The sequence below is a fragment of the Pseudochaenichthys georgianus genome, chromosome 24 (assembly GCF_902827115.2).
Source record: "Pseudochaenichthys georgianus chromosome 24, fPseGeo1.2, whole genome shotgun sequence".
Taxonomy (NCBI): Eukaryota; Metazoa; Chordata; class Actinopteri; order Perciformes; family Channichthyidae; genus Pseudochaenichthys; species Pseudochaenichthys georgianus.
Window position 1 is genome coordinate 16,212,612 of NC_047526.1, and position 11,800 is coordinate 16,224,411.

General features: G+C 41.0%; 1 long non-coding RNA gene across 3 annotated transcripts; it reads left to right on the forward strand.

The window, feature by feature from the left end:
• Nucleotides 1-382: 382 nt before the first annotated feature.
• Nucleotides 383-10,694, forward strand: LOC139433119 (uncharacterized). 3 transcript variants are annotated; one of them, XR_011642687.1, is made up of 2 exons: nt 383-781; nt 2,793-10,694. It is a non-coding gene; the product is annotated as an uncharacterized lncRNA (long non-coding RNA). The 3 variants fall into 3 exon arrangements; XR_011642685.1 differs by lacking the exon at nt 383-781 and adding an exon at nt 1,019-1,047 and having other exon boundaries at nt 2,790-10,694; XR_011642686.1 differs by lacking the exon at nt 383-781 and adding an exon at nt 1,025-1,047.
• Nucleotides 10,695-11,800: the final 1,106 nt, after the last annotated feature.

The following is an 11,800-nucleotide window of genomic DNA, read 5'->3' on the forward strand; positions in this document are numbered from 1 at the left end:
AGAAGCCCTTAAACTAAAAGGAACAATCAACTTCTGTTAATGATAAAGATGTGTGTGTGTTAGAGATATGTGAATACTGCTCAAACAATACCTGGGTTTGTGTTCTATTGACTTCTCTGCGTTATTCTTTCATAAATGTAAGGACTAAATTGCTACAAATATTGTGAAGTAGTTGGCTTAAACATGTTTTATTACTCTGTATGAAATAGAAGCATCTTTTTCGTGATAGAAGACTAGAGAGGGAGGGGAGGAAACGTTCTTATTATAATCTCTGTTAGGATTATGTTTTAAACAGGACCCAGGCGCAGGCAAGGACTGAAGATGTTTAAATTGTTTATTGCTTCTGAGACTCAGGCAGGTTTGGTGATATGGAGGTCAGGAGTGGAGGTAGGCAGTGAGAGGCTGGACTGATTACAAGGCAGGCAGGTATGATGCAGGAAGAAGCAGGCAGGTTGGCTGGAAGCTCTGGTGGACGATGGCCGAGGGATTGCACTGGAAACACAAGAGAAACTAGTTACAAAAGGTACGGAATTACACGCAGACAGGATAACTGAATGGGCAGCCAGGAGGATGTACTACCACTGATGTAGAAAACAATCTGGCGGTGAGTTGCTGGGAGACTGGAGTAGATAAGCTGTGTCCTGATTAGATGATGAGGGACAGCTGAGTCGGACGGCCAGGTGAAAGCAATCAGGCTGCTGCCTGCAAGGGAAACCACACCCTCTCCACACACAGGGGAACAAACAGGAACACAGTTTGGACCGTGACAATCTCCACCAAGGTAAGTCTACATATCTTGAATAGTAGATGTGTGTGTTTAATTACTTTGTATTAATAATAACCAGGAGCTGGAAATATGAGAACATTAAACCTTTGTATATATCTTTGTAAGCAAGGGAATATTCTTTAGACACAACTGAAGTTTCTGAAATGCTGCAGGATGGGCTCTGTGGGAGGAGAATCTCCCCCGGCTCCTCCCTGTGGTACCTCTGTATCTCCTGTCTGTGTTTGTGTGTTCGCTCTTCTTCCCTCCTGCTGCCAAGACGAGTAAGTAAGAGTTCCCAGCGGGAGGACAGGGCCGGAGTAATCCGGATTACTTCGTGATGATATTGTATTTGTATTTTTTACCATTAAATCAGCATATTTGTTATATCCTTACCAATGGTTGCTGTGAATTCTTCCTCTGTTAATCTGACCCATTCACAAAAGGACGCGTGGAGGCAGAGGGGGGCTTTAGAGCCCCCACCAAAGAATGACTCTGCCGCAACAGTCCCGTACGGGACTTTGTTTGTCCCGGACTCCCGTGTAAAGGGAAACATAACAAACATGTTTCTGTTTGCGCGCAATGCAGTGTGTCTGGTTGCGTGCCTGTGTGTTTGTGTGCTGTATTTGAAGGGCACTAGGACCGCTCAGTTGACAGGGCAGGCACAATGCTCGCACGTGTGTGTGAGATTTTCTCCGATGGGCCGCGGGGGCGGCATCATTGTTTGTGTGGCATGTCAGCCTGTTCAGTCGTGTGGGAAAATGAGCGCTGCCGGTGGAGGAGGTGATCATGCAACACACTCTCACTCCCTAAGCGTCCAATAGCGACGTTTGGTCAGTGTCCGTGGCGTCCAATTGTGACGCTCCTAGGCTCCTTCAGCGTCATAACGGGACGCAAATAGCTTTCAATTGATTGCAATGTATTCCCACCTGCGTCGGGATTTGACGCTCATGGAAGCACGGCATTCGTTATGCCGGCTGCCCTTAAAGTGTGGAAATTGATGTGAGATATTGTACCAAAGAACTGTGATACATGTAAAAGGGCAGAAAGTCTTGTTGCACTTTCCAGACATTAAAAGAGGTCTGTTGAGTTCCCTGGTAATTATCAAATAGTAGCAGTTAAGTGAATACTGTTCAAGCAATACCTGTGTTTGTGTTTTATACTGATTTCTCTGTTTTGATCCTTTCATAAATGTGAGGACTAAAATGGCGAGAGACAAAGGGCTGTAAAAAATGAGTTTTATTGCAGTGGGGGAGGTCGAGGTATGCAGCACAGGGTGTGTGGTGTGGGGAGAAGAAATTCTGTTTGAGATCTCTGGCAGGCCAGGTTTTAAGGAAATCTATGTATCTTGAATAAGTATGTGTGAGTTTATACATTCCTGTGTGTTAATAGTTGAAGGAACAAAAGGTACATTTTTCCTCTCCAATATAGAGAGGTTTTTTATAGATTTCTGAAACAATGTTCCCTTTTTTTGTTAGAAATAGATGAGCACAATAGTTTTTTCTTTGACTTTTTACCTGTTTATCAAAAGAGTGTTTTAAGCTATTTGTGAAGAAGGAAGATGCAGAATTAAGGGTGATTTCTGTTTGGAGTGTAAAGATTATCCCTGATAATGTTTTCTGGGTTAAACCATCGATAAGTTTTAAAAATGGGCAGGGACATTTTCCTTGAGTTTTAATGGGGTGCCTTCCCAACACCTGTGGCTTTCAAAGCTGCCAGACGCTGATTGCCCTGTGAGATAGCGTTTTGGTATCTCCCCAATGAAACGCCACCCCTTCTTTGTATTAGGGAAATGTTTTTCTGGTGGTTCTCTCTCTCTTCATACGCTGTCAAGACGAATAGGATGTCCGCAGTGCGTGAATAAGGGCGGGAGTACTCCACACATTGCTTATATGATTATTTGAATTGTATAAGTAATGTATTATATTATATCGTATTGCATTATACTACTTTGTTTAATTAAAACGGATTATTGTTTAACTGGTATCCTGTTGTCTTCTAATTCCTTCCCTGTTATGATTTCAAGCAGGACTCGTCAAAACAACACGCGGTGAGGAGTTGGGTTGTAAAAACCCCCACCTCGCAACAAGTGGTGACCCCGACGTGATGGAGTGGGAGTTCACAGGGAGTCACATCAGGAGCCAGCGGACGAAGCAGTCCAGGGGGGCACCTCGAAATACTTCTGACAACTAAAAACAGAGCTCTATACAAAAACACAGGTAAGCACGGATACCCGTTACACTCGAAATCTGTGATTTGGATATATTCAAATTTTTTAGAGTTGTCAGGAATATTTCTCAGTGTCATAGACTAGATGATTAAATAATGCAATGCATATATTAGTATAGGTAGGTAACGACGGACTACTAATCTCATAAGATAGTGTACTGCATACATTAACATAGATAGGTAACGACGGACTATAATTGTGGTATAATTATGCAGTACATATAGAATAAAGTAGGTAACTTTGGACTACTATGATGATAAAGCAAAGGCGGAGAACCTTAAGAATGCTACACGTGAAGCGACGAGAAATGTAAGGTTAAGGTGAAGGGCCCCGTTGATTTTAGGGAAATCAAGTCGGCAATTTCAGTCGGTGCGAGTCCAGTGGATTTCCTGAAAAGATATCCATGCAGGGCGAAACTGAATAATACTTCTTCAGCCTCATAGGACGCTGGAGTGTATTATATGTAATTAAATATCAAGAGGAGATACGCACATTTCAAAAAGCCATTTTGAAACGAACGGAATCTCGTTCTCTTGTTCTGTGGGGTTATTAATCTAAGAAGCTAAACGTGACGATAAAGGATTCTGTTGACCTGGGTTTCGGCTCCATGAGGATGTCACATAGCTGAAAAGCCGTGTCGAAGCGCATTCTAAGGTCGCATTATCTGTTGAAATAAACATCGCACCAAAAAAGCTCGATAGACTGTACGGGGAATACTTTTATGTGAATAACTACTAATAAATAAGGGAGAAAAGACCAGATAAATACGCATAGTTTAAGCTGGTTGCTCTCAGAAGCATCTTTCCCCTCAAGTGAGGTGGAACTGGTGAGGTGCCGCCATCTGGTGGAGGTATTTTGTAGTACTTCTTGCATTATTACATTCCAGTTGACCAGGCGCCTTTAATCCGAAGCGACTCACAATAAGTGCGTTAGACTAGGAAAATAAAAAATAAGAACACAGGATAATTGAAATATATATCTGGGTTAATAGAGCCAAAACATTTCAAGTACTACTCAACTGCCTTTCGGTAAGCCAGTCCGTTAATAGCATTATAAGTGCTTCTGGTAGTACTTCTTGATTAATATAATATAATATATATATATATATAAATATACATCATTCAAAGTGGGGGTGTAATACTGCAGTTTTTTACACTCAAAATAGTTACACATTTGAATTAAGGGCAGGACAGTTAAATAAATACATTAACTGCGTTAGGAGTAACGACGAGTATTGTCCAATATATTAATAAATAACACTGAACACATAGCAACCTAGTCAGATAAATAAGATATAATCACCATGGAGGGACAGTTTGAAAATAAAGATTTACACGTCCCAATTCCCGGAAGTTTCCGAGAGCAATGGAGACAGACTGAGAGATTGATTCTCAGTGGACTCAAACAGGGAGACAAGAAACAGGCTAGTGCCGACCTTGAGTTCCTCCATTAAAAAAATGATAGAAGAAGACAGAGTGGGAGGAGATGAAGCTCTAGGAAATTTAAGCTCAGCTCTAAATGTTTATGAACGACAACTTGTAAAAAAACTGGGGGACCTAAACCAAAAAAAACACGGATTAGTAAACCGGAGGAAACTAAACAAAGATAAGGGAGAAAAGTCAGATAAAGGATTGCGAAGTCAAGCTGGCTGGAGGCGTGGGTTTGAGAAAGCCCCCACTTCACAGCTTTCCTCTGAAAAAGGAGGGAATAACATTGAAGATTAATAGATCAATGTGTCGTAGATATTTAAATAAATAAGAAACATTGCATTGTGAATTTCGTGGTATTTGTCATTTACTGAGAAGTTTACTTATATTTCAAAGGCATTGATTGCATACAGTAACGTTGAGGGAAAGTAATAATACTGTTTGCTGAGTATATGAAGCAGGTTAAAGTTTGATTCAAATTGAACATAATAGTGGATTATTCCACCTAGTGTTTTTATAATATCATTAGTAGACATTAATTGTGTTTGTAAGTTTATGAAGAAAGAGTAGAAAGTAAACGGGAGGTTGTTAAGAGAAGTAGATGTTTTGAAGAGTTCAGAGAGAGTAAAACTTGTTTCTAAATAATGTCATATTGTTTTGTGAGTAAACATGAAATAAAAATATATTTACTAGATATAACAACAACAGGCTTAACTAGGTTGACAGAAAACTGCTTTGAACCAGTTTCAGCAGCTACTGTCATATCTGTGTTCTAAAGAGAACATATGTTGCATTTACAATTCATATTAAGGAAGTCCACAATTGATACCATTAAAGACCTTTTGTGGTTTCAAATTAAAGAAGATTTTAAAGATGAAGTAAGCAGGACTTCAACTAGACAAAAGAGATTTTACAATGTGGTTTTACTACTTTTAATGGAGTAAAGAATCTGGGTAGACTACTGCCATTGATTTGTTTTATCATTCACATGTTTCAGCATTCCTGACCATATAGACACTCAGCCGTTTTATTTTGTAACCCTTTGGGGGAGAGATTTAAATTGAGTTTATCTCCAGTTGCTGGTTTTATTGTGATTTACAGCGGCACTGGAAAGTTGTGCGCCACCTTTGGGTTGTACTCTGAATCAGTGTGTTGGTGAAGAGTTGCTCACTACAGAAACAGAAGAACTGTGCAAAGAACGCATCTGAGGAGGGTTTGACATTTTGCGTGTACCTCGTTGCCAAGGCAACAGTGGTGGGAAGAGGAACAGCAGTTTTGGGGGATTCCTGCTGTGCAGAGGACAACGGGTGTCTGCGGATTGTAGCACATTGATCCAGAGGTGCCTTCCCCCTCAGGACATCCCAGTGCAAGAGTTTCATTGATCCTATTGGCTACAGCTGCAGAGGACAATGCATTACTGACTGTTCACAATGTGACAAGATCTTGAGACAGGCTGGTCTCAGGCGGTTCAGACTCTGAGGAAAATATGCGATGATTTGACAGCATAACTGTGCAAGAGTTTTCCAGAGGGGGGTGTACAACAATAACATTAGTGTTTGAGAGGGGAGGCTGATTGTTTAAACGATGGTCTGGAATACTGAAAAGATTAAAGTTTAATATTCTTGGTTGACAAACAAGACATCTGATTATTAGGTCACACATAATAATTTAGACATATAAACTAACTATGAGTAAAGGGATTAATGGAGTTCATATCCTAGGGAGGGTTAGTTAGGTTGCGAATACTTCGCAGGGTATTTGCTAATGTATTTTGAAGAACAAAAAACAAGGACACAAGTCCAATTTTGCTTTGTTTTTAGATTAAATTGTCCGTTACCAAAACTGTTCACCTTGTGTCTAGATTTGGACTTTGATGGTAAGGGAGTATTTAGGCTTATTTTTATACATCTGACATTTTAGAATATGTTGGCTAGTCACTAGATAGACATTGGTTAAGAACTTTTCTGAGGATTGAATATTTGTTCCATTTCTACATATTCCTATTTAAAAAGTAATTTTAGAGTAAAGAGGGCTGAGGCTGAAAGGGGAAATAATGTGGGGCCTTCAATCACCCAGTAAGGGTGCATATTATTGACGACCAATAGGGAGGAGGGGTCACTCGATCCACCCTGCGGTGGTTTTTGGAGTCTTACTTGCAGCTTCACAGGAAGCTCACGGCGCCAGATTATGAGTTTAGAGGACTAGCGGCACCACCTCCTAATGTACATTCATTTAGTTAGTAATTAACTGACATTTAGAGATGTTAAAAAGTAAAAACATACCTACCATGAGGGATGATTCCTAAGTTCAGCTACAAACCATTGATGAAATTACTTCTGTTTTTAGGTCCTTGATAAGGGAAGGAGTGATTGTTACATGTTCAGGACACCCAGGGTTCCACGCACTGTTAAAGAGGGTAACATTGTTCTTTAAGTGCACCAGAATTGAAGATAAATTAATAGAATGAGTTATGGAATACATAGCAGAGCTTTACAGATCCTAGTAATGTTTTGACACACGATAATAGTCATGTACACAAGTTTCTGAATTACATCTATTAGACGTGTTGATATTGATTAGGTGTAAATGAACTACAGTAGTAGTACAATAAGGAAGTGACATTTGTTGGCTAACACTTTTCAGGGAATTTGGGAAAACAGATATCTTGAACATTATAGTTGTAATTGTGAATTAATAAATGATGGCGCTCCATATATACAGATTTCTATAGACGGAGGATGCTGGCCTGTGCTGGAACATCTCTGCAGGGCACGACACATGGCCAAAAAGACCAACTGACCTTTGACCCTGACCGACAGGGTAACTTGGGAAGGCACTCTCAATGACTGACTCTGAGGTGTACCTGACCAAAACCTGACTTTACAACCTGACAGTGTGAGTGAGTGTATGTCTGCACCTGATCAGTGCAACTGCATGATTTAAAACGATGACTAATCAAGCATATTTTGGACTAACACATTATTTTCGTGTGATAATAATGTGTGAAATGAGAGGTTTCCTAACATTGCACAAAAGGGGAAACCGTTTCTAACCTACTTGATATTTCACTCCCACAGGAGGTGGCTGTTTGCAGAATGTGAAACTCAAACTAAAACATGAAGATTCTGTTTCTTTTAGGACTGAATGATGGAGAGAAACACTTCATTTCACTGAAGTGTTTATTGTGGAAATAATGGATGTACATTTGGAAAAATGTTTGGTATTGTCTTATAATCCATTATGACCTGAAGGTTTTCTTCCCATACAGGATTTTGTTTACACATGAGAGAATGTGTAAAAAAGGGGGAGTGTAAACTTTACAATGTACATTTTTTTTATTTAGGGACTGAAAGGAACCTGCTGCCCGAACTCGATTGTTCAATCTGACCATTGATTGACAGTTTTAGAATTGACCTGCTCCATATTTGGGGATAACACACTGTTTGATGAATGTTGACATGTCTCTAATATTGATTGAGTTATAGCAGGTAACACAGATAGAGAATCAGTGGCCAAGGGGCTACTGTGAGAGATGTAAGTCCAGAATGGAATGCTGGGAGCTGACCTGTGAGTAATGTTTCAACAGACAACATCATGTAACTAGCCTGGTAAAGAAGTAAAAGCCATAGACTTTATTGTTTAGGTCATTATGGGGATATACATTTCATCTACATTTATAATAGAAAGACATTTGATGACAGTTTGTTGGAATTCTGTATTCATTTTTTCAGTGGGATAATATCTAAGCACTGACGGGTAGAAGCAGTATCACCAGGAAGCCATTCACTTTGTTAGTATCGTGATTTTGGTTGTTTTTGAATCCATAAGATTAGTGTGTTTCTTTACCAGAAACATTAGCAGTTCAAATCATATTTAGATTTTTAATGGGATCTCAGGGATTTCATTTAAAAATAAACACAGATGCTTGTCAGAAATTCAGAGCTATTGAAATATGTTATTTAGTTTACCTAAAGATGTTGGGGTTCTTATTTAGTGGGCACAGTCCAAGTATTAAGATTCTGAAGCTGCACAATTAATTTAGAAAACCTGTGCACAGACATCTGTTGTTTTAAGACACCCCACCAACAGGCTCCAAGTTGCCTACGCAGTGGTGGGTCAATCAGCCGAGGGCTCCAGAGCCCGGAGCGTAGGCTTGAGGGATTTGTATCAGATTTCTCCACACAGGTTGTTGACGCCAAAAGGGGGACCCGAGACGCAGGAGGCTGACTGTCAACCACTGGAGCCAGTGTGCGGCGGGGGAAAACACCTGCGAGGACCCTAGACGACATCTGGCTCTCGTCATGGAGGTCGACTCGGATGCTGTCATCAGCGGACTGGAGGAGAAGGACCTCGAGGACATCCATCCAGCAGTCGTCCCAGGAGGCATCATCATCGGACCGGGGAAGGAGGATCGGGAGGACATCCATCCAGCAGTCGTCCCAGGAGGCATCATCATCGGACCGGAGAAGGAAGATCGAAAGGAAATCTATTCAGCATCGACTCGGAAGCCGCCATCACTGCCAAGCTATGGGCAGCCTCTACCATGACAGCTGCTTCACCTGCAGCGCCTGTAGTCGAAGGCTGAGAGGGAAGGCGTTCTACTATGACGCAGGAAGGGTTTTTGTTCTTGAAGAGGACTTTCTGTACTCTGGGTTCCAGCAGTCTGCAGACAAGTGCAACGCAGGTGGACATCTGATCATGGACATGCAGGCCTGCAGGCCCTGGGGAAGTTGTACCGCCCCGGTTGCTTCCGCTGCGTCATCTGCAACGAGAGCCTGGACGGAGTGCCCTTCACTGTGGACACTGAGTATAAAATCTACTGTCTGAAAGACTACCACAGGGTCCTGGCGCCTAAATGTGCTGCGTGTAACCAGCCCATCCTGCCCTCAGAGGGGTCTGATGAAACCATTCGAGTTATATCCATGGACAAAGACTAACCTGTGGGTGTTGTTGTGTGCCGTGCATCCGCTCATTATGTGTCAGACTAATCACTTCCACCATTGAGGGAAAAGCTGCTTCTCCCCCTCCTGACACTGTTGGCCTGTGTCTCGGAGGACGAGTATGGAGACTCAGCAGACAAGGACGCAGTTTTTTGACATTTTTTGGTCTCCCTCTCATTCTGCCATAAGAAATTGCTATGAAGGGCTGTTTCTAAATGTTTAAAGGGCTCTAAATATAATGTTGAGAGATGAACACAGTGGAGAGGAGCGACAATAGTTATGGTTCAAGTGCCTTGTATAAGTTGCACTCTTTTTTTAAGAGTGCAAAAGAGGGAATTGTGGAAATTGATGTGAGATATTGTACCAAAGAACTGTGATACATGTAAAAGGGCAGAAAGTCTTGTTGCACTTTCCAGACATTAAAAGAGGTCTGTTGAGTTCCCTGGTAATTATCAAATAGTAGCAGTTAAGTGAATACTGTTCAAGCAATACCTGTGTTTGTGTTTTATACTGATTTCTCTGTTTTGATCCTTTCATAAATGTGAGGACTAAAATGGCGAGAGACAAAGGGCTGTAAAAAATGAGTTTTATTGCAGTGGGGGAGGTCGAGGTATGCAGCACAGGGTGTGTGGTGTGGGGAGAAGAAATTCTGTTTGAGATCTCTGGCAGGCCAGGTTTTAAGGAAATCTATGTATCTTGAATAAGTATGTGTGAGTTTATACATTCCTGTGTGTTAATAGTTGAAGGAACAAAAGGTACATTTTTCCTCTCCAATATAGAGAGGTTTTTTATAGATTTCTGAAACAATGTTCCCTTTTTTTGTTAGAAATAGATGAGCACAATAGTTTTTTCTTTGACTTTTTACCTGTTTATCAAAAGAGTGTTTTAAGCTATTTGTGAAGAAGGAAGATGCAGAATTAAGGGTGATTTCTGTTTGGAGTGTAAAGATTATCCCTGATAATGTTTTCTGGGTTAAACCATCGATAAGTTTTACAAATGGGGAGGGACATTTTCCTTGAGTTTTAATGGGGTGCCTTCCCAACACCTGTGGCTTTCAAAGCTGCCAGACGCTGATTGCCCTGTGAGATAGCGTTTTGGTATCTCCCCAATGAAACGCCACCCCTTCTTTGTATTAGGGAAATGTTTTTCTGGTGGTTCTCTCTCTCTTCATATGCTGTCAAGACGAATAGGATGTCCGCAGTGCGTGAATAAGGGCGGGAGTACTCCACACATTGCTTATATGATTATTTGAATTGTATAAGTAATGTATTATATTATATCGTATTGCATTATACTACTTTGTTTAATTAAAACGGATTATTGTTTAACTGGTATCCTGTTGTCTTCTAATTCCTTCCCTGTTATGATTTCAAGCAGGACTCATCAAAACAACACGCGGTGAGGAGTTGGGTTGTAAAAACCCCCACCTCGCAACAAAAGGCAATGTGAGCGTTCATTCCCATTGGATAACGGAGAATTGTACACCCGGAAGTAAGTATTCCTGTTACTGTCGATTGATTTTACAGTGATATCTGAACTACTCATCGACTAAAAAACACCAGATTATCCTTGTTAATTACACAACATTGATTGGTTTAAATCAGGGGTGGGGAACCTCCGGCCCCCGGGCCGTATACGGCCCGCGAGACCATTTGGTGTGGCCCTCGAGGTAATTTATAAACACACGCAAAAAAGAAAAAAATTAAAGAAATCTAGACCGCAACATAATTAAACAAGTGAGTGCCTGTTTTTCCTGGCCAAGGTCAGGGTCCTTGAACACAACACAAGTCTAACGTGTCATCACGTGGTATATGTCTCGTCTGACAGGGGTGCAGTTCTGACGGAGAGCACCAGAACGCCGCTCCGGCACTTCCAAAAATTGCAGTACCCATAATAAGGAGCCGTACACATGCTGCAGTTTTTGCGTGGCTGTGTCTTTAGTTGTAAGCCCAGTGGCGATCTGTCCATCTGTCATACAGTCAATAACTGTGTTGTTATCATTAGCATCTGGTTAGCTAGCTATGCTAACAAATATAAGAAGCTTTTTCTACAACCAGTGAGGTAAAGGCACATCTTTATATGATCATTATAGATATAAAAAAACAAGAGAATAAAGTAAACGGGTATAAAATACAGTAAAAAAAAGTTGTTATTAATAAACAAGAATCAGTTTGAAAGGGGAGTGATTTGTAAAATATCCAAAAAGAAAATCTGCTTACAGTTCTGTTTCATAATGGGTGTTGAGAGATGGAGCATGCCCCCGGACCCTGGAGGTTAGGTCCCCCCCACTTAAATCATGTTCACATGGATAGGAAACAAAATTTCTAAATTCTGTTTTGGTGGTCATGCCACAACCGTGCATGTGCGTGCATGCATGCGCGAGTCATGGTAAGATATCTGGATTCAGAGGTTGCTTTTTCTTTGCACAGCATGAAAGAAA